Source organism: Ursus arctos, unplaced genomic scaffold (assembly GCF_023065955.2).
Source record: "Ursus arctos isolate Adak ecotype North America unplaced genomic scaffold, UrsArc2.0 scaffold_25, whole genome shotgun sequence".
In the NCBI taxonomy this organism is placed as follows: domain Eukaryota; kingdom Metazoa; phylum Chordata; class Mammalia; order Carnivora; family Ursidae; genus Ursus; species Ursus arctos.
The window spans coordinates 42,339,352-42,363,109 of NW_026622930.1; the positions used below are offsets into that span (position 1 = coordinate 42,339,352).

General features: G+C 46.2%; 1 protein-coding gene and 1 non-coding gene across 5 annotated transcripts in view; both read left to right on the forward strand.

Annotated features, from left to right (window-relative positions):
- SAMD4A (sterile alpha motif domain containing 4A) overlaps nt 1-23,758 on the forward strand; it is a 206,957-nt gene that overhangs the window by 85,224 nt on the left and 97,975 nt on the right. The gene's annotated exons all lie outside the window — the stretch shown is intronic.
- LOC113242425 (U6 spliceosomal RNA) lies at nt 129-233 on the forward strand. Its single transcript, XR_003311918.1, has one exon. It is a non-coding gene; the product is annotated as a U6 spliceosomal RNA (small nuclear RNA).

Below are 23,758 nucleotides of genomic sequence, written 5' to 3' on the forward strand. Positions count from 1 at the left end.
CACCAGCAGGGGGAGTGGGAGGGGAGGAAGCAGGCTCCCAGCAGAAGAGTCCGATGTGGGGCTCGATCCCAGATCGCCGGGATCACGCCCTGAGCCGAAGGCAGACGCTTAACGACTGAGCTACCCAGGTGCCCCTGGCAGCACATATTCTAAAACTGGAATGCTACAGAGAAGGTTAGCACGGCCCCTGCACAAGGATGACACATAAGTTCTGTGAATATCTATAATAAGTATCAATGAATATATCTATAGTTAGATAGAATGAGAGTATCAGTTTTATGATTCCGTGCTTTGACTAGTTTTTTTAGACTGAGTGTCAACCCAGTCATGTATTGAGAGTCTCTTCTGCAGCTGTGGCATGTTGTGTAAAATACACATGTCCACTGAGCATGTCAAGATGCTCATACTCTGCAGGTTACAAGAGAACTGAGCCAGGCTGAGGAGAGAGCAGACAGACACACAACTCCCTTATCACGCTCATCAAGGTCCCATGTAACTGGGGGACCCTGTGGGCAGACCTGTCTGCGCAAGCTCTCTGACTGCGTTCACTTTCTTTCTCCTACCCTCTCTCTCCCACCTCCTCTCTTTTCCTCTCTACCTCTCTCTCCTCTCTCCCTAACCAATGTAGTTTAGTTCAAAGAACTCTGATATAAATGAGGGAGAGAGCATTTGGAGTTGAACAACAGTATATTTCAAAGTACTTGTTTCTTTTTTTTTTAATTTTAATGTTTTTTTATTATATTATGTTAGTCACCATACAGTACATCCCTGGTTTCTGATGTAAAGTTTGATGATTCATTAGTACTTGTTTCTTTTTTAAAAAAAGAAAAAGATTTTATTTATCTATTTATTTAAGAGAGAGAGTGAGAGAGCAAGCAAAAGCGGGGGGAGGGGCAGAGGGAGAAGGAGAAGCAGACTCCCCACTGAGCAGGGAGCCTGACACGGGGCTCGATCCCAGGACCCTGAGATCATGACCTGAGCTGAAGGCTTAACCTGCTGAACCACCCAGGCGCCTCTCAAAGTACTTATTTCAAGAAAGGTAGTCTTTGGCTTAAAAAAGGTTTGAAATATCTGTTTATTCATGTGAAACCAACACACACACACACACACACACACACACACACACACACGGAAGGAGAGGGAATTCCTTTAAATAATGAGATAAAGAGCTCCGATTTATTCAATGACTTCCATTACATAGTTCAGGAATATACCTATTTCTCATGAAGTGAGATCAGGGTATAATGAAAGAAATCTTATTTTAGGTGTCCTAAAATCCAATGTGTTTTAGGTCATTTTCTATCCTCTCTGGTCTAAAAACATTTTACAAAGACCTTCCTCTGTCTCTGTGCTCTGTCTAGACTCTGTATCAGAGCACAAACGACCGCAGGGAAAATGTGAGAACGCCTGTAGATGCCGGACGTGCTAACAGAGGTACCCGAAAGCCCTCGGGAAGAATAATATTTTACCATGAGGTGGCTGTTGTCTCTCACAACAACAGCCGTATGAATGTGCTTTAATTTATGCTAACCTGGAATGCTTAAAATCATAAAACAGGTATGATTATTAGCTTCCTATTCATCCAGGGAATGCAGATCCCAAAGATAAGTATGCCGGAACATGAACTTCGTGGGAAAGCATGCATCTACCTACCTCCAACAAATAAGAGACCGTCCTTCATTTCAGTAATAGCTCTTCGGGGTTTAATTTTGATAGATTGTGAGGTATTTTATTCTAGCACATAAACCAGATGCTTCTCTCAAGTTAATGGGGAACAACTGATGGCTGCCAGATTAACTAGGAAAGAAATGTTTCTCTCTGCAGTTCTGGACAATAATGCAACTTAATGGCATTTCACCTGGGTGGACTTTTAAGATGGATGCATTTGTCTTTTGCCTCTCAGGGCATGGGTCCAAATTTGGAGCAGATGGTGGAAAAGATGGATGGCCACAGAGATCTCCAGGTGAAATTGGTTGGATTTCCGCAATCCTCATTAATTCCTGGTTGACCGTCATCCATCTCCATCAGTCTGACCCTCCATAATGAATTCTGATTTCTGAGGGTTTTCTGGGTCTAGAATAACCAAAATGTGCTTGACTAAAACCTGAACAGATTGAAAGAAGCACTCGCCTGCTATTTCAGGCTTTTGGAAGAAAGGGGCTGTCTCAACCTGAAATCTTACTGTTCTTACTTTGAGCAATGGTGGATATTCTTTCCTGGTAATGGGACACAACCGGGCAGGGTATGAACTCAAAAGCTCAGGGAGTGAGTTTAAGAGAGAAATTTCTTCCGCTGTTGTTCAGGTAAAGGAGAGATCTTTGGGCTCTTAGATGAAGTCTGATGAGAGACTCGCCACCCATCAGTAAGCAAGGCTGACAGGGGTCACTCCAGGAAGTGTATGTGGAACGAGGTATAAAGAGATCAGGTGATTGTGGGAAAACCCCAGAAGATTGTCCAGGCCATGGAGGTAAAGAGGGGACCCCCAAGATCAAGGGGAGGAGGGACCCATGGGAAGTACTAGGAATAGCAACGCTTTGTGGATTTAATTAAAACAACGCCTATGTGAGCTTCTTGATCCACGGCCTCGTATTCTCATTTACGTCCACAGTAGGGTAGGCTTATTGACATAATTGGTTTTGCTCATACTCAAGACTCTCCTGCTAACCAATTTGTATTACTGTTATTTTTTATTGTAATTGTCTTAGTCCCCATTCTGAGCCAGATGCCTTCAGTTTATAAACATTGTCAAAGACACTTAACTAAGAGGACAGATGATCCCCATGTAGGATGAGAAGTTATGTGTGACTCTGACAGGGTGAGCACTAGCCCTGTGGTTGCCATAGACCTGCAGACACACATGTATCCGCACATGTTGGAGGAAGGGGACATACCAGCAAACAAAATCTGGCACATCACAGGTGCCTTAGACCGCAGAAGAAAATGCCCAGGAGATGCGCACTTAATTTTAAGAAAAGCTAAATAAGTGTGACACTTTCGATGGGCCTTTTCTTTGCTTGAGCAGAATGACAATATTTTACTAGTCAACCAAGACATAAATCAAGATTTAAACCAACTTCTCACCTTTCATGCAAAGCCTAACCTCAGTAGTTATTAAAAATAAATGGGATTTAAATAGCTGTAGAAGCACCTATTTTATTTCCAATTTCACGCTCTTGTATTTTGCACTGTAGTTTTAGATCTGTTTGTGAAGGACGACTGGGGCAAAAACAGCCCTGAGAGACAGCTGGGAAGGGAACAGGCTTTCAAGTCCATGACAAAGTCCCAGGCTCTGGGTTCAGCTGTTACCAACTCACCATGTTGGTACAACTCACCAACTCAGCCCAATTTCCTCACCTTGAAAATGGGGACAGTTATGCATACTGTCTTTTTCTGGGATGCAGTGGTATCTGTGATTGGCACTCTTGGGGGTTTTAGTCTGAGAGTCTGAGGGTGTATCTCTCCTCTCTTCCTCAGGGACCACGAGTGTAGGTCAGGGATCCAGGTCCAGGGAGGGCATTGACTTTAATTTCTCCCTGGTCTACACAGCAGTTACAGTATCCACTAACCCACGGTCATTCTGATTGGAGAGTCAAGGAGAGGTGCACGCCATTCCCCCACATCCTGACATTCTCCTGGATTACCCGCTCTCTCTCTGTCATATTCTCCCTGCTCACAGGGCTGGTGACCTGGGCGAAGTCTCCACGGGCCCCCTCCTTTTGTTGTCACCTGCTATGTGTTTCACCAATAACTGACTTCCAGGTGAATAGGAATTCTTGTTCACAACTGTTCTCACGTGCGTTATTTTGCTTTCTCGAGAACGTTTACTAAGTTCTTACCATGTGCAGGCAGCGTGCTTACACTTTGCTGTCATCCTCTTGTTAACTTGAGAGAACTGTGGAGAAGAGAGGGGACGGGAGTCCCCTAGACCAGGCAGCTGTCGCATGGGGGAGCCTCCCTCCCGAGCGTCTGAGTCTTCAAGGCTGCCTTGTGCAGTTGTCTTCCAACTGTTCGCTCTCCACCTGGTCCGTCCTGCAGGCCACCGCCAGGCGTGTCCCCCATACCGCCGTCCTGGTGTGATTTCCTCCTCATAACCTGCCCCTCGTATGCACACCAGCCCTCCAAAAGCTGAGCGCGCCTCTCTTCCCTCCTGCTTTCCCCAGACCAGTTCGCAGCTGCCGCCAAAATGTGCCGTTAACTAGTTCCCAAATACTCTTGTGCCCCCGCACATCATCCTGCCTCCCCTCAGTTCCATCTCCGAGCCACCCTTCAAGGCCATGCGTAAATCCGGAGCCCATGAAGCCTTCTGTGACTGGCTCGGCTAGAGACGCTTTCTGTCCCCTCTGAGTTGTGGTATTGATGGTATCATCACTCAGAAGGCATGGTGTGTGGGGCCTGGCTGGGTACTATTTTTGCTTTCTGTTGTCAAGATCCCTAGAAGGATCTTGGGCTGACAGGTGAGGAAGCCACAAAGAAGTTAGTGATGGTGCTGGGGCCGGAGCCCCATCCCCAAGTCTCACACTGGTGATCTTTTTCTACTATAGCTTTTTACCTTCCGTCCTTCCTTGGAGGACAAGGACTCTACCCTGTCTATATTCGAAGTTTACAGAGCATCCTGTGTAGAGTCTTGTATCCAGGAGATATTCAGTAAGTATTTTTTGAAAGAAAGCAAAGGGAAGAAGATATGAAGGAAAAAAAAATAGTGATAGCTAACCCTTATATGGCCCTTTTGTTTTAACTTAATCCCCTTTCTAGTTTACTCCCTTTAAGTCCCTAGAGGGTGCCTGGATGGCTTGGTAGGTTAAGCGTCTGACTCTTCATCTCAGCGCAGGTCTTGATCTGAGGGTCGTGAGTTCAAGTCCTATGCTGGGCTCCACACTGGGCCTGGAGCTTATTAAAAAAAAAAAAACCCTATGAAATAGGTCCTATTATTCTCAGTCCTATTTTATAGGTGAGAAGCCCGAGGCAAGAAAGGCTACGTGACTTACCCAAGGTCACAGAGCTGGGAAGTGAGTGTCACGACTTGAGCCGAAGGAGTCTAACTCCTGAGCCTGTGCTCTTCTTCCACCGTGTTCTGTGGCAGGGTCATGAAGGATGGACAGACAGGGAGGGATACAGAAAGAAGGATGAGCCCCAGATCAGTGCCCAGGACAACAGGGCAGAGGACATTTAGATTAGGATGCTAGGCTTTGTCTTCCTTTAAGTTCCATTGAGAAGGAACACCACTTACACATCAGAGCAATGGCTGGACGACGGAGTTCGTCCCTCCTGCCTGGGTCTGTTAGAAATTGATTGCTGTGATGGGGCGCCTGGGTGGCACAGCGGTTAGGCATCTGCCTTCGGCTCAGGGTGTGATCCCGGCGTTATGGGATCGAGCCCCACATCAGGCTCCTCCGCTATGAGCCTGCTTCTTCCTCTCCCACTCCCCCTGCTTGTGTTCCCTCTCTTGCTGGCTGTCTCTATCTCTGTCGAATAAATAAAAATAAAATCTTTAAAAAAAAAAAAAAGAAAAAAATTGATTGCTGTGAAACTCCCTGAACACATGGAACCCAGATTGCCTGCCTTATATTCTAGTCACTATAGGGGGCTTAGCCGAGGGACTCTTTTTTTTTTTTTTTTTTAATGATTTTTTATTATATTATGTTAGTCACCATACAGTACATCCCCGGATTCCTATGTAAAGTTCGATGCTTCATTAGTTGCGTATAACATCCAGTGCACCATGCAATACGTGCCCTCCTTACTACCCATCACCGGTCTATCCCATTCCCCCACCCCCCTCCCCTCTGAGGCCCTCATTTTGTTTCTCATAGTCCATAGTCTCTCATGTTTCATTCCCCCTTCTGATTACCCCCCCTTTCTTTATCCCTTTCTTCCCCTACCGATCATCCTAGTTCTTATGTTCCATAGATGAGAGAAATCATATGATAGTTGTCTTTCTCTGCTTGACTTATTTCACTTAGCATTATCTCCTCTAGTACCGTCCATGTTGCAGCAAATGTTGAGAATTCGTTCTTTCTGATAGCTGAGTAATATTCCATTGTATATATGGACCACAGCTTCTTAATCCATTCATCTGTTGAAGGGCATCTCTAGCCGAGGGACTCTTAAATAGCTCACACGCCCCCCACCCGGAGTCCCTTAGCGAGGGGAAGGTTGCCACTCTCTCCCCAGACGCTCCCTCCGGAGCACGTGCTTTCCACGGAAGGCTGCCTTCAAGGGAACAGTCACAGACTTGAAATCACCATGACTAGAAATGAGTAGCAAATGTGTCAAGTTTGGCTCAATCAAGCTGATAAAGAATATTGAATGGGGGCTTTTATCTTTAGAAGCATGACTATTAATGTGGTTGGTTTTTAACGAGGCTCCCCGTAGCTATTAGTGTTTCTGCTCACGCCAGCACCACTCTGCCTTGCACGCAGAAGAATCTATCTTAAACGTATCGTGAACTTCAGAGCATGTTAGCAGAAGTGGCCTACCATTCAGGAGCACGGGAAGATTTTGCCAGCATGGAGAGAACACTTTGCACTCAGAATCCTGGAGTGAACAGAATACTACTCCAGGTTGGATGAATCACAGCTGAATCATGTTTAAGTGTGTGCTGCGTTTTGAGGGATTCCCTTCTCCCCCCGCCCTTTCCCTGCCCCTGCAGGGTGAAAAGCATTGCTCTTCCTGTGTAAAACCATTGTTTACACCCAAGACCACTAAAATGTTTTTGTGGCGATGTTGTGAACGCATCAAGTGTTTGTTGTGGCCCAACTAAGACAACTTTATAGGTTAATGAAAAGTGATTTATCTTTCTTCTAAGCAGAACATTTAGTTCTCTCTCCGCCTCTTTGACTCCAAGCAAATCTGTCTGGCCCCATCCCTTGCCCCCTTCCCACATCCACACCACCCTCTTGGATATCTCGTGGTGCATTTTTATGACCATGGTCCTGTCTGTTCCTAGTAATTAAGAACTCTCTGGGCAATGTGAAAGTAGGTTACTGTTATCTGGTTTCTTGGAAGCACTGGCTGTGCGCGAGCGTAATTTTTCACCTAAAAGACGAAACCAAAGAGAGAGTCCAGGAAGTAAAGAATGAATGGACCAGGTAGCTTGCTTTTCTTAGCTCCTGGGGGACTGTAGGCATTGCTGTTGTAGTGCACAGAGCCCAGACCAATCCGGAAGGAAGCAGATCTGGGTTCATGCTTCTGTGCTGTGTCTTACCAGCTTGTGACCCTGAGCAGAAGAATTCGCTTTTCCAAATTTCAGTTCCCATCTGTGGAATAAGGATGACAAGGCCTAGCTTGCGGGGTTATCAAAAGGATCGCAGACACTGGATGTGAAGTGCTCGGCACTGGTGTGCAATCATGGCTAGTGGTTTTCCTTGTTATTTCTGCTCTTGTCCTCACTGCCATTACTGCTGCCTCTCCAAGTAGCTCTTGTATATGGGAAGAACCGAGGGGAACTTGACCCCTGTTGCTTCCCATGCACGTAGGACACAGCTTTAACCTTCCAGGCTACCTGCTTTCCTTATCAGAGCAGCTGCACTTGCTCCAAAAAGAATAAAAGTTAATATAAAATGTGCGACTGTATAGGGATGAAAAAAAGAATGAGGTGCTTCCTCGCTCCAGCTGGGATCCCTTGCTGAGCAGGTACCTTCTTCCTTCCTTGCTTGCTTCTTTCCACCCACAAATATTGACAGGTACCCACTGCGCATGTGCAGGGCTCAGAGGTGAGCCCTGGGGGCCAAAGTTGAATCCCACATGGATTCTGACCTTAAGCTTACCATCTGCCCGGAAAGAGGAAATGCCCCTAAACATCTAGGAAGTTAGGCAGAAAATGGTAGGACCATAGGAGAGACACTACTAAAGGGCTATGGAGTTTGGGAGGAGAACGAAATTTTAGCTGGAGTTGGGACATGCAGGTTTTATGGAAGAGGCAGCCTCGCATTATTAGGAGCACAGATTTTGGGGTTGGACCATTAGGTTCAAACCTTGGCCTTGCTACCTCCTTGTTTGGGCTACTTCAGCAGGCTGGGTCACATCTCTGTGCCTCTGCTTCCTCATCTTTAGAATGGGTATAATAATAGTCTCTTCTTCTCGGGGTTGTTGTAAGGATTAAGTGAGATGTGTGAAGTGCTTAGAACAGGTATGGATTTACCCTCCAAGCAATGGTGGGTAGAAATGTTTTTTCTAGACGGAGGAGTAACATGAGCCAAGGCAGAGTCGGCTCTGAGGTACAGGGTGGAGAAGGTGAGAGAGGGGGAAAGGCAGCTTGAGTTGAGATGATGGGTGCTCTTGAGTGGTAGGCCGGGAACCTAAGACTTTACTGAAAATGTGAAACGAAATCAGTCTTCTAGAGTTCCAGAGTCAGTGTGTGTGAAGCCAGAATCTGAACGTGTCTCAGGGTAGGTCTCTACATTTCAGTTGCAGTGAGCATGGCAATGGACCAGATGCCAGCGGGCATGAAGTCGAAACTTGGATTAACAGGGCTCAACACATGGGCCTAAACTGATACCTCAGGGAAGATGGGCAGCGAAGCCTGAGCAGGAAGGGAAACCGTGGAGCGAAGGGAGGGGAGGTGCAGAGGCATGGGGGGAGGGGGGCAGGAAATGTCACACCATTACCCCCCCCCCCCCCCACTGCTTCCTTTTTAGAGTACAGATTTTTTTTTCCTTTAGGGTATAGTCAGCTGTTTTGTTTTGTTTTCTTGTGTCGTTTTATTTCTTCGGAGTGTAGGTCTTTACTTTCTGTGCTAGGGTGGTGGGGAGCTGGGGATGATTAAGGCTGACCTTAGGGGACTTTGTTTTCAGTGATCTATAGATGTCGCGCTGTGTCAGGATGTGGGATGTGTTGCCCTCTGCGTCCTCTCCTGTGCACCTAGGGCAGGATTCTGTAGGATTTCGGAAAGGGCTGCACAGTGTTCACAGGGCCCCCGGGAGGATGACCTCTTCTTTTGGAACTTGTCTTTAAATGAAAATCGGAGGATTCAAATGCCTCACATTTGATTCACTTTTGACGTTAGCTGTGTAAAGGCTATCTTCAATTTTTAAAATAGTCGTCCGAGTTATTATGAGAGAGTAATATTGTTTTCAAGTTTTTAAGTTCAATTCATTGTTTTAAGTGTTATGGGGATGTGGGGCAGTTCCCGAGACCCCATGGAAGTCGTTTAAAATTCACTGTGGAACGGGGTGCCTGGATGGCTCAGGCAGTTAAGTGTCTGCCTTTGGCTCAGGTCATGATCTGGGGGTCCTGGGGTTAAGTTCTGCATGGGGCTCCCTGCTCAGTGAGGAGCCTGCTTCTCCCTCTGCCTCTGCCCCTCCCTCACTCAGTCTATCTCAATCTCTCTCTCTGTCTCAAGTAGATAGATAAATAAATAAAGTCTTTTTAAAAATAAAATAAAATTCATTGTGGAGCAAAGGAGTATACATCTGTAAAGTTACCAAATCAAGATCAGTTACCATAAAATGTCTGTGTGTGGCGTGGGAACAGGCAAATGATGAAGTGCAACTATAATGTAATCTGTTGCTCCAGAACCCACTATGCATCTCCCCACCGAGTGACCGGAGGGAGACACCGGCCTGTCAACAGTTGGAAGTGTGATCTTCTGGCCCCGGGCCGCATGTCTCCCGCAGTGGAGGCTCACCCAAAGAGATCCTGAATGATCTTCATACAGGTGCTGGGCCCTCTGTCAGGGGTTACCTTGTAAGCTAGGAAGGTCCACCAGCACATTCCTAAATGACGGAAAGTATTTGTTGATTTGGGCTTTAAAGGCATTTTCCCCATACTCCTCCGGTGTCTCTATTAAAGCTCTATCTTCTGGTCTTGGAAACTACTGCTTATCCATCACATCCTTGCTGAAGAGTGAAGTTTGCCCCCAGCTGTCTGACAGCCAAGTCACACCAACTTTGATGGGAATGGCACATGTTTGTCCACAGGCAGAATTTAGCTCTTAAACTTAGGCCTAAAGGGCCTGTTTAATATATTATGTAAGAAAGAGTGAGGTCATATAAACAGTCATGGTTCCTACCTTGAACCAAAAGTCGTCCTTATTTGGGGCTTCCGAAGCTAGAAAACAATACAGGCGACCAGCTCTCTCCGGACCAGGGGAGAAATAATGGCTGCCTTGTTCTAGCCCATGGATTTTGTGACAGTGTCAGCAAAGCAGGCTGCCTGCTGCTTTTAGCACTTGAGGTTTGGACCGATTTCATTTACCCCCTCTGTCTGCTGGGAAGGAACGTTCTGGAAGTCCACTGAATCCCCACCTGCTGTCAGGACGCCCAGCATCACTGGGGGGGAAGCTCTGCTGTGCGGCCCTGGGCCTTGGGTCCGGGGACAGAGCAGCAGGTCCCAGCCCACCGGCCCCGCGGCTCTGCAGGACCCTTCGGCAGCTGAGTCTAAGAAGACATAGCATTACACTTCTCTTGGATCATCATTCTGGCTGAGCTAAAGGTAGATCAGATTTCACCCTTAAATAACTGTCTTCTGTCTGTGTAAACAGTCACGGCCATTAGTCTTAAACTTCAAACCTCAGCCCATGGATCTGGATTGGTTTCTTTTTTAGACCTTAACTTTGGAGGCTGCTCTTCCCTGCTTTCTCAAGTCTCTGATGTGTCTATCTGAGCTTGCAGCCTACTCCGTGAGTCGTAAAAACACCATGCTGCGGCACACGTAATTGAAGGGGGAAGGGAATGAAGACGATTCATTCACTTCTCCTTCCTGGGACCTAAATCCATTTTAGTATCCTACTTGCATCCAGCAAGAAATGCCAAAAGATTAAAGCATAGCGTTCTCATTCTTTTCCATGGGAAGAAGAGGTTATGCAGAGGAGGCCTATGTCCCCGCAGAGTGGGCGAGAAGCCTGGCAAGAGGTTTGTCTCATTTAAGAAGTAAATATATTCCGTGGAAGCAAAGATGCTGCCAAGTAAATTTATTCCGTTTTTAGTGAGAGAAGGACAGGAGCTGTGCTGCTCCTTTATGTTGCTTTTGGATATAAATTTCTACACGACGTTCTCTAAAAAAGTAAGAATGCAACAGCAGCTTGTTTAAAACTTGACCTCTTCAGCCTGCCCAAGAATTTGAGAAACAAAAAAGAAAGCAGAGGATAATTGATTCTGTTCTCCGAAGGCCCATCCTGACACGGAGCGGGATCCTGGCTTGGTGTCTACCGTACAGGTGTTTAGTCTCTGCCAGCAGGAGAGCACAGATGGAGTCTACCTTTCTGCAGATGTCCTTAAATGTCAAAAACACGAGAAGGAAACCCATGGACTTTTTGTCATCGTGACAGTGCCGTATATCCCTTAACATTGAGGTAGCCATGCCCCAAATGACACTCACATCAACGGGATGGGGAGAGATTTTAAAAGAAGGCAGAGAATCCCTTACCATGGAAAGCAGCTCATTTCACAGCCAGGAAGCTACAGAATCTTTCTGAAATTTCCACTTGAGAGCTAGATGTGAAACTTATTCCTTAGCCACGTATCAGTTCTGACTAAGCAACAGCTTAAGAACATGAGAATCCATGCTTCAGCAGTGGGAAGCTTCAGCGTCTTTAATCTGTTACTAAATGTAAAATTTAGGAACCCTGTGGTTTGGTCAAAATGATCGTTTCTGGTAGCAATTCAATGGAGTTGTCATATCAAATTAAGTTTTAGCAAGCTTTGTCCGATCGGGTAGTCACCAGTCTGGATCGCAACACGGTACGTGCTCACTGCATTTATGGAAATGAGGCTGGTCACCCTGTCCTCTAAATGAGGTCACCTTAATTGGCCTGTTCGAATGCTCGATGGTTATGGAGACCTCCGAGCCCCAGGGAACAAGCGAGGAGCCTTTTCAGAGGCAGATCTCATGGCAGAGATTCCTTGCTCGCAAGGTTTAGAAAATTCAGTGCTTCAGTAAGTGTCTTATACAGGCACAAAGCTTAACTAAATATAGAGGCTAAAGGAGAACCCCTGCATGGGAGGGCTCCCTTAAAGTAGCACACAGGTCAGCTACTCATCTGTGTGTGTGCTGACTCGCGCCGAAACATTGGAGGCCGAATCCAAAAAAAGAGAAAGCAAGCCCATGGCTCAGTCCTAGGGAAGTGTAGAGCATAGGAGTATAATCTTAGACAGGGGACCCAGTGAGGACCGCAGCAGGCCCGTGCTGGAAAGAGGGGTGCCAGCTTCTTATAATCACTCTCGTTCATTCGCTTCGCAGTGTGGCTTTGCAAGTGCCGTTGGCATATTCGGATTTCTCCATTTGTCGTGATTCTGCTGTTTTCACATCATTTCACGATCCAGGTTTCGAACTTCAGATAAGATCAGAAGTTCTGAGAAGATGTTAGCCATTGATGCTCGTTGTACTTGGAATATTTCCCCCTTGCCAGACTTCCCCAAATAGGCTCAAATAAGGTATTTTTAATGACAGTGTTCTAGCCTTCATCTCTTGAACATCAGAACCGCTCTCAAGGAAGAGGAGGGCTAAGGAGATGGGGAGTCTGATTTCGTAGAATGGCACCAGGGAATATGACAGAATGTAAGAGTCCCCACAGTCCAGGGCCCCGCAGAACGCGTTCCGCTTCCCGCTGAAGCCAGGGCTCCGTCTGTGCCGCTCGGGGTGTCGCGGCTGCTGAGACATCCTACAGGCTCTGCCCCAATTCCGACCCGGCCTGTCCCTCCCTCCTTTCGCTGACTTCTTGTCTCCTGGTGACTCCCATTCCTGTGTGAGAGTCAGCTAGTGGAAGACACCTGAAGAAGAGAACCAGGACAAGAGAAGATGTTGGACGTGGTCCCGAGGGAGCACCCTGTGTATTCAAGTGAGTGCGGAATTGTCCTGGGAGAGCCGTTCTCGACCCTCGCCGGTTCCGCACGCTGTGCGGTGCTTGCGTAACCAGTTCGGTCATGGTGTGAGAACCCTCATGATTGCGTGGATCTCGGCTTGTTGCTTTTGGGAGAAATGAATTTTATGAATGTTTCTATTTAAGGAGAACAAAACAAGAACAAACAAACAAAAAAAGCCCCAATTCCTGTTCCTCGGACTCCTCCTCACGCATAGTATTCTAATGCGCTTTATTCCTGAAACTGACTCATTCAGCTTTTCTCCTGGAAGTTGTCAGTATCTACGCCTGGTTAATGGTGAAAATCAGCGCAATGCCCAGGCACAATGCCATGACTCATTCCTGGCATTTCAGGGGCTTTGTGATGGAAATCATAGTGCCAAGCCACAGTTCTTACCAAGTGGCTATGTGAATATTAATGAAACAAAGCAGGTCTCCGCAACTCCTGCGTAACCCTCACCAGGGTACAGTGTTTGCTCATGAAGTGAGGGCTTCTCTTCATAACCCACGCATGCTTGAATACCACAATATTGTTTTAATTAGTCTTTTAATGTACAGTAAAATATTTGGCTCTGGTGGAAGGAGGAAATTCTCTCCTATGTTGGAACTGTTTGGTTAAAAGGGCATTTTTGTCTACAGAATTAGTCCCCTGGGGTTTATACTAGTGTCTGAATGCTTTTTAAATAGTCTCCAATGACCTGCAGCCCATTCTTGCTCATTCATTCTCTCTGTTAGCCTACCCATCTGTAACTGTGTGTGTGTGTGTCTGTCTGTATATATATACACACACACATACACACACGTACAGTCTACTGGGAGAGCATAGAAGATTGAAACCCTGAGTAATCCCAACCTTGTAGTTTACCTTCTGCTTGACCCAACCTTGTCCCCTAACTTCTTTCAAGTAACATTCCCCCTATCTTTGTGCTATGCAAGATTTAAAAGTAGTAAAATAGCCAAAAAATGGACAGCAGGAAGAAGAAGGGGAGACAAGGAAGACAGATATTTCAAATACTTATTTTTTTATTGACTCGGGTTTGAATTTTGTGTCTGACTGACTAGTAGGACTTTCTGGAAGCACATGAGCCAGTTTCTCATCATTCGTGGAGACTAGGATGGAAGGTCAAATATTTAAAGGTGGTTTTTGGTGATTCTTATGTATCTACAGTCCTTGGGACCAGGAATATCTGGGAGCTGCTAATTGGAAAGTAGACATTGAGGAGATATTTTCAGCAAAAGAAAAGAATAAGCAATATAGCTTATAACTCGGCTACTTTATTCTGATCCTGTCTCCTCTAACAATAGCTCCCTGCTCCGTGCTCTTAAAACACAAGTGCTAATATTATGAGAAATGAGTTACATGAAAAACAGGCTAATCTTTTCTTAAAGTGCTAAAAATACCAATCTGCAACCAAGAATGTTTAAACTCTCTTCCCTTTCCAGCTGATGCAGGATTGATTCTAGGCAAAGACTGGATTTCAGAGGATGCCCTGAGGCGTGGGCATGAGCGGGGATTGTAATTTATAAGACTAAAGATCTTTAGACAAGGATACTCAAAGTGGATGCCTTCTCCCTACCCCAGTGCTGAGTCTTAAGAAGCATACACCAGTTTTCCTGGTCATTCTTTGGAAGTGGCTGGTGACGGAAGGGTATTATGTTTACTTTTTCTTAAGAGGACACTGCAATACAAGAGATTGCCTCCCCAGACCTAGAACTTAGTGCTCTGTCCCTGAGGTCCTGTCCACAGTTGGGAGACTGTTTTTGCATTGCCGGTTCTTACCTGGTAACCCTTCCATCTGCTTATCCTTACCAGATCAATCTCTCCGAATGTGCAAAGGGAAATACCTCTGTGTGATAGCCTTCAAGATTTGGTGAGGGGATCTTGTCTGAGACCTGAGAGATAGAGGACAGGAAGGAATAATGACCTGGAGGATTTGGAGGCAAAACAGTGAGGGTGATGGTGGGACAGGCGCGTATGTGTCCAGAGAAGATGGAACGTGTGTGTTTGGCGTCCCACTGGGGCCACACTCCCTTGTCTTCTGATCCCCGACGGCACATGCCTGGTCCTCCACCACCATTGATTCCTGTGTTGCGTCTGCTGGGAAATCTCCCAAGCGTGTCTGAGGTCACTGTGTCTTTCTTCACACAGCAATCTTTTCTTAGGCTTCATGTGGTTGTAGGATAAGAACTATTCAAGTGAAAAGTAACAGAGTTGGTCCTAACAACTGCCACATTTTCTGTTGGAGGGGGAAGTTACTTCTCAGAAAATGAAATTAACAAGACAATGCCTGGCAAATTGGGCCTTAGTAGCTGCCACTCATTTTATTTCTTTTTTTTTTTTTAACGTATCTGCTATAGAATTACTTCTTGCCAGTGTGGTGTAATTTTCAGGTCTGTGACTGAGACTGGGATGGTGTACGTCTCTGGACTGTTAGCAGAGACAACATTTAGGGTTGTAACATGGGTATTGAGGCCTTTTTAGTGTATGATTACTTTAGGACATGGTTATTTTAAGGGAAAGTTAACTAAACTAAAATTACTTAAATTTAGCTACATTTGTTAACTATCCTGTCCTAAAAATTGAAAAGTAACTTAGTTAAAATAAGATCCAGAAGTCTCAGTTCCAGCACATTCTTTAGTTTATAATGTTAAGGGCTGAAGAATACTTAACCAAAGTAACCAGCATCACTGAGATGTAATGAAGCAGTTAGAATTTCTACTTTTTTTTTTTCCTTCAGAAGCTAGTTGCCATGTAAAGTAAAAGAAACCTCATGCTTTTCATCTTTTCAGTTGACATTGCCAGTGAGAGTGTTGTTATTGTTAGATAATCATAATGGTATGTTCTGGAGGATCTTCTCCCCTCACCCGACACACCCAATTCACTCACACACAGCCAGCAGAGCCAGAGAAAGAAGAATAAAGCAACGTCTTATTTGCTTTCAGAATTTGATTCTCTATTGTTTTGGAGACATGCTGGGATTTGCTCTTAAACTACTACTATTTTCCTAGTGTCCATCTAGGTTTAGATTCATTTGTAAGAAGAACAAAGAAAACACATGAACTAGTCAGGCTGCACTGGGCTGACCCTCCTCCCAGCGAGCCTTAGCTCAGCCTCACAGTGAGAGGCCAGGGACGCCAGCTCCAGGCTGGGGAACAGAGTTAGGGCAGGAGGGGAGCCCCAGGCATGGCCCTTCGCTTCCACCAGCCTCAGTTTCCCCACCACCTGCCCACTCGTGCTTGTTTTGAAAATTAGATGTCATGATGTTTAAAAAGAGATGCAGAGTTTTTTAAAAAGTACTCTACAGATGTTTGATATTAAGTTAGGAACTAAACCAGAGGCCAAGTAGGTAAATGTAATTCTATGTGTGCATTGACCACTATACGTGGGGGACACTGGTAATTTTGGAAAACTTTGTGGTCACTTCTTCATGGGGCCTCAAGCGAAAAATAGGCAAGGAGACCAGTTCAGCAGTTTCTTTAAGTTTAACTGAAGTGGGAATTGGAAATCTCCCAAAAGGTAAGTGGTAGAAATAGGCTATGACAGACCACAGGTCCTGATGATGGAAAGATTTATGGCACAATATCCTCCTTAAGAAGAGACACAGAGCTCTTGAAGAGAGCCATCAGAATATACAACGTTTGGTTATGGGACTGGCCTTACAGAGGGTGTGGGGGTGAATAGTAGGAACACACCTGAGGTGGGCATTCCGTGAAAGGGGTGTGTGATTCAGCGGCGCGGGGATGAAGAAGAAGCCCTCTTCTCATCCCACAACATGGCCTCCAGCTCAGGGTCGTGGGGAGTCCGCTGCATGCATGGAAGAAGGTTGAAATGTCAGTTCCTAGGGGAGAAGTCCAGAAGTTGGGCTTATTCCCAGGACTCAGAAGGCAGCAGAAGTAGCTGGGGCTTTCTAGGTTCCACATCTGTCTCCTGTCTCTGCTGTTTCATTCGGTTTGCTTTCTTTTGTGGCCTCTCCATCTCCCCAGACCAGGTCTGTACAGGAGGGAGTCACAGAAAAATAAAGTAAGGTCGTTTCTGGGGGGCTGTCGATTGCTGGTAGCAGCAGTAGCCAAGTGACTCACACACACCATATCTGGGTCCCTGACTTAACCAGCACACATCCCATCGAAGGCTCAACTTGTGAGTCTGACATTCCCCAATTCCTGGTAACCCCGTTGGCATTAATACTTATTAATCATCAGTTATATTTTAAGCATTTACTTTTATTCCCACAAGTATTGAAGATGGAGTTTCTCAGCACATAATCAAGTTCCCAAGATGGGTCTGTACTCTGGTTGTGGCTGCATTCTTAAAAAGATAGATAAAAAAGATAATGCAATGGAGAATGAACATGTGCCAAATTAAAGCATAAAAGGAAATAAATTAAGACCAAATCCCACTCTACTGACAATACAGACCAGCCTTGTGTTTCAGGCGTTCAATGACTTGTGTCAAGCCCCTGCTGCCTCGTGTGCAGGCCTGGTGGGAAGGAAGGAAATGAATGAATAAGGAAAAACAGTGTTTTCAGCATTGCTGGCTACCTGGATAACCAACCCTGGGTTCTCTGTAGCTGGCACGCTGTTTTCTTCCATACAGTGCTGTTGGAGGTGGGCCCTCTTGGGAAGCTGTGTACCCAACCAGCACCCAGTGGCCTGGTTCTCAAGGGATGGAAGGGTGAACTGATGCTCTGGCCTTCGAGGGCTTAGGCTCTAGGACACTAAGGGCGGGCTGTCATCTCTCGGAGTCACAGAGTCCTTTCCTTTCTGAGTACCCCCGATGGGGATGGGTTAGCAGGTAGCTGGCATCTAAGTCCAGGAAGTCTTGTAGGGTTTGGCCTAAGACCCAGGCCCAGGTGGTTGTAAGATAGGACAGAGTCGGAGGCCCGGGACCACACCAGGGTTCAGGGAGAGTCAGAGGAACCCCCATTTCTGTCTGGGAAGACCCCCAAGGGTGGTGGTGATGGCTGAGCCCATCAGTCACATGGGATTCCTAAGTTCTTTACTAAACAGGCTTGTGCAGAGGTAGAAGAGTGCTGGAGGGAGGCCAATGGGGAATCCAGAATGATCTCTTCTTTATCGGATTCAGAAACCTTCATGATTCTGGCGTCGAGTATCACTTCTCAGCCTGACTTATTCATACCTCAGAGCCCACCACACATACAAACTCATCTTCCCAACAGAGCTCCAAAAACTCACCTAGCTGCACACTTTTAATCAGAAAATTTAGATTACTTCTTGCAGATTGCCTGTCTCATGAAGGAGAGGAGAAGATGGCATGGGAGTCTTTCTGAAAGGGTTGTTTAAGTGATCATTTGAACCCCAAAGAAATCACCTTGTTATTATTCAAGGCAAAAGGCTCTTTCAAGCCAGCTGATTGAAATGTAAATTATTCCACACGGGAGAACTGGAGGCAAGTCTCCGGGTACAGCCCAGTGGGCACAATCTTTTAGTGAGTGGCAGACACATGAGATCTTCTGTATGGAATCCCTGAGGCCAGTAGACTTACTAAGAAGGGATTTTTAAAAATCTTGTCATTTCAAACTCCAGGCAAAATATTGGCATAGAAAAGAGTTTTCCAAAGTCAACCCATCATTGGCTCAGATATTAGTAGAAAATTAGGAGTCAAAAAAAGTTAGAAGATAGAGATTTTAAGTCGATCCTGGTTTTAATTTATATGTGGTTCTTCTAACTAGTCAGACAAGCATACCGTCCCCCTTCCCCAACCAATACCTTGTCCCAAGGCATAAATTACTCACCCGTTAGAGATGAATTAACTTTTTTTTAAGGGTTCCACCTTAAGGGTCATTAATTTAGCAAATTAACTGACATTCCTAGAAAAGTTCCGTGGCTTGTGCCTGTAAATATTTACCCAGTTAGTGACACTTCAAATGGCACCCCAAAATCACTGGTCCACTTCCAAAGGGTGAGCAGTTTACTTTCAGGAAATGGATTACTCACTTGTGGAATCAGACCAACACCCAGGCTGCTCAGTTTCAACATACTTTAAAATGCAAAAGGGAACTTTCCTACCTCCAACGTTCAAAGCTTTTCCAGAAGGGATCAAGAAGGGCGAGTGTGTCGAGCCCGGCGAGGCTGGTTCAGCTTGCCGGGTTGAACACCATGATGGTGGCTACAGGCTGTGGTGGGTGGCTGCCAAGAAACATCCCCGAGTGCCTGGAGAGAGATGCCTCCCAGGCCTGCCCTGTTTGCATTTGCCAAACACCCACAAGAAACGAAGGAAATCTGTGGAAAGGCCGGAGTGTGCTCAGCTCAGATGCTGCCTGCCTCAGGTCCCCCCAGTCGCCTCTGCTGGTTTCTCTTCTCAGCCACAGCTGCCCACAGCTGTCTGGGGGATGGATCCGGGCCTGGGGAAGCAGCAGTAGGGGTGGGGGTGGACGATGGCATGTTTTTGAACCTGGCCTTTTTTTGCCCTGGCAGCCAAAACAGTCAGTTAGTAGCTTTTGTGTAGCTTTTGTCTGAGGGTGAAGCTGGGTACCTCAGAGGGGGATACCAGGCAGGACGAGGCTGAGTACAGCCTGCTGTTCGGTTCTGGGTGCTGGGTTTTCAGAGAGACACTGAGTAGACCCAGAGGAGTGTGGCCAGGAAGCCGTGAGGTTCTAGAAGTCCTATTATCTAAAGATTATTAGAAGGAACTAGAGGTTTTAAACCTGAAAAAAGAAGATTTAGGGACCTAGCTATCTTGTGAAAGGGGGAATAAGATTATTTTTTGTATTTTTGATTGGAAGGAAATGCACATGAAGTTTGCAATTCTGATCATTTTTTAGTGTACACTTCTGTTATAATATATTCCCACTGTGTTCTCCCCACTATCCATTTACAAAACGTTTTCATCATCCCAAACAGAAACTCTTCACACTTTGATCAGTAACTTCCCCCCTCCCCTCAACCCCTGGTAACCACCAGTCTACTTTCTGTCTCTATGAATGTGCCTACACGAGGTACTCATGTAAAGGAATCGTATATTTGTCCTTTTGTGTCTGGCTTCCTTTGTTTAGGATAACGTTTTCAATTTTTAATCCATGTTGTCAGAATTTCATTCCTTTTAAAGGCTGAACAGTATTTCATGGTACGTATATACCGTACTTCGTTAATCCATTCATCTGTTGATGGACATTTGGGTTGCTTTTGGTTATTGTGAATAAGGCTGCTATGAACATGGGTATATAAGTATCTCTAGATTTATTCTTTGTGGTTTCAGAAAACCTGACTTTTGTTGAATGGAAAGAAGTTGCAGAGAGCCCGATGAGGGCTTTAGTAATCCTGGCTCCCTTTGATGGTGAAAGTGGGTTCCCCGTGGCTAGGGAGGAGCTTGGCCCTGGTGACCATCGGGGAGGAATCATGGGGTGAAATCCCTACAACTGGTAAATGAAGAGCCAGAGAATCTCTGAGGGCATTCTGTGATTTTCAGGCAGATGGAGTGCACATCCTAAGGGAACCATCTGGAAGAAAAAAAAAAGTGGTATTTGATCAGCTTTCCCCCCGAAGGAGACAAAGGGTTTGAAATGGGATGGTAAATTATCTACCAGTCAGGAAAGGTGACTTGTGGAATTGTCTCTGGCTTGGACTTCAGATCAGAGGCTCATGATGCTGCAAAGCTCAGACAAAGACTCTGTTTACTCTTGGAGAGATCTTTCCAGAGCTCCTTAGAAAGCTTTCTTGCACAGTAGTGTCCTAGGCTTGGGGGTGGGAGGTGAGGTCTAGGGTTCTCAGCACAGTGCCCACATGTGTGCCCAGAAAGGAGGGCTGCCCCTGCGAGACCCCATCTCCCTCTAAGGTTATGCTGGGCCCAGGACAGGGTGAGGGAACATGGAGAATGCCGGGCTGGGGAATGTTCAGGAGTGAATGTCTGCTGAGGTGGGGATGCCCTGGGATCCAACACAATTAGCTTCATTCTGTCACAGTTGGGGGTTTTCTTATCATTAGTTGGGGAGGCCTAGCCAGAAAATTCCAGTATTCCAGAGTGAGTTTAATTGTGGGTGATTTCATTCTGCCCTTTTTATGTCGAAGCCAGAGGCTTGCGTCATATAACAGTGAATTCAGGGAGATTTTTATTTGCATGTGAATCATAGCTTTTCCAGCTGAATGTCACTTACTTGGAATTTTTGTCTGATTTTGTTTTTGTTTTTGTCTCTTGGTGTTTTTCCATCGGGCTCTTTGGCTAACCAGAAAAAAAAAAAATAGAGGAAGGGCTCAATCTGACTGGAGCAGGGTTTGAGTTGGCAACTCAAAAAGGAGAGTATTATGAATGTGAAAAAAAAGAAAACGGATGCTTTATTTTGCTTTGAGGGAGGGACCGAGGCCAAGTCAAATTGAGAGCTCTAATTTGGGAATGGTGTTATTACAGGTCACTGGGAGTTGGTTACGCTCTAAATTGGGAGGCCAGTCACATGAGGAGGCAGCAAAGACGGATCACATGGGGGACAGTCGGGGCTCTTTTACAATGAACTTTTATTTTATTTACTACACAGTCGAAACGTACCTATGTCATGTTCAGAAAGCAAGTCACCTCACTGGCTGGGGAGCACTCCCTGTCTGGGTCCATCAGTGCTTCTCTTAGTGAGCTGGTTCTTTCGGTGTGTATGTTTTCTGGGGCTTTATTTAGGTACAGGAATCTGCTCAGTGATTACTGGAGCAAGTCCTGTGCTAAAGGTTATGTATCTGCTCTTCATCTTCACCCACAGATCTTACTCTGAGGGGTAACATCCTTCTCTTCCAAAGGCCATTCCCTTAGATCTCAAGGTCAAGACATTCTCATAACTTCATATATATATGTATATGTGTGTGTGTGTGTAACTATATATTTAAGGAGAGGTGATGATTTTTGTTTATTAGATTATCTTCCGTATTCTGTTACTATTACTACCAGCTTACAAAAAAGAAACCAAAAAGATGGCCCTGCCCCACCATGCAGTTAGGAACAAAGTCGTCTTCTACCCAAAACTGCAGACTTTTGATGTGCTTGGCATCTCGGAGTTCTGGAAAGGGTGTGTGTGGTAAGCTGCTGATTTTTCTTAGAGGATCAGAGTTGGCTTTTTTTGATGTAGAAAGCCCGGATTAGTTAGCCGGGTTTGAAATAAAAACAAAAATATAGCCCAAGAAGGTTATCTAGAATTGGGCATCCCGTGCAAACAAGTTGTGCTCATGGTCCTAAATGGGGCGCGTTACTAAGTCCGTGACACAGAGTCCGCCTGTGCTTCCAAAGCATGCGGACCGGCGATGCTTGTGATCAGGGTTAGGAATAGAAGGTGTGTGGAAACTTTCTATAAAAGGCAGCCGGGGCCCCTGCACCGCTGTGGACGAGTGGTCAGGAAACTCTGGCACTCTTCACGGTTGTACCAGAGTATGGCTGCATGACCTTGGATGAGCTTCTCTGGGCCTCAGTTTCCCTGAAGCACCATATTGGTTTTGAGAGGGGAGGATGAGGACTTCCAGAGATGTTACCGGTAAATGGAGGGAGCATGGTGTCACCTGGTGTCATGGGAGCTTGCACCAGGGCCATGTGTCCTCAAACACGGCCAGGCCGCCAGTCTCTCCTCCAGCATGCATCGTCCACAGTGGGTGATGCTTCTGACATCACAATACCCAGCTGGACACTCAATAATGAGGAGCTGTGCCCAGTGGACACCAGAGGAGGGGAGAAAAGGAGGAGGACAAAGTGGAGAGGGAGGAGATGGAGCAATCCCTTGTGTGATAATTCCATCAACTCACAACTTTTCACCTAACATCTGCTTCCACTGTAATGTGTTGGGCTCCACATCACCAGGACAGCGTCTGTGCCCTCTCCCCCAAACTCAGCAAAGTCTTACGGTCCTCTAATCAAGAGAATTTTGCTCCTGTTGCACGTGTCGTGGTTCACCGTCAGACCCGTGAGTTGATACTTCTTCACCAAAGGGCTCTCCGGAGCAACCGTCTAGAGGTAATGCTCCGGCTCCGCGGCCCCGGCTCTTCCCAGCCAGCAGCAGGCCCCCCTCGGGGCAGCACAGAACTCCGGGGGGCGACGTGGGAGTGGTTGGGGAGGGGTGGTTCTGCGGTAAAGATGCTTTAAACCAGAAATTCTCACCCTCATTTTATCACGAGCTGCCCCAGGCCTGGTGAGACTGTTGACTGTTCTGACCCGCACCCTGCAAACTCAGGCGAGCTCGGTCGTGGCCTCCCTGTCCAGCCTTCACTCTTTCTTACTAGCTAGGTTGCTTATGAATGGAAAACTGGAGCGATGATCCCCGTCCTAGAAATATGATGACATTTTGCTTGCTTACTTGTTGATTACTTTTAAAAAATTCAACAACTTCCTCTTAAAAATAGGTCCCTGCCCACCTGTGAATTGATTCTTCTTAGCCCTTCTCCTGGTAGGAAATTATTTTTCCTACGTGGTTACACACCAGCCCAAAGCTGCTGACCATCCCAAAGTTGGAAATTGGAGGCCTTGATTTTCTCTCAGTTCCTTTGACCAGGGGTCTCAAACCTAAGCCTGGATCCAATCACCTGAAGGGGTTTTTAAACAGTTTCTGATTCAGTACATCTAGGATGGGGTCCCAGAATTTGCACTTCTAACAAGTTGCCAGGTGTGTGTGTGTGTTTTGGGAGGGGGGGTGGCGGTTGCTACACTTTGAGAACCAGTGTCTTAGGCCTTTTGGCTCTCCTCCCCTTCCGCAGCCTGTAGGAGAGGAGCCCATGGAGAACTGTCCTGGTCCCTTACATGGTGATGACTTGTCGCTGACAGTTATACAGCACTCACTATGGGCCAGATAGTGGTCCCTTGCTTCACACAGATTAAAGAACTCAAACATCATAACAATCCTATGAGGTATCCCATCTTCCAGATGAGGAAACTGAAGTGTACAGAGTGGTGAAGTGACTGGCCCAGGGTCACACGGCTGACCAAACAGAAGGTCGGGATTCAAGATTCAAACCCAGACGATACAGTTGGAATCTGTGCTTGCGATC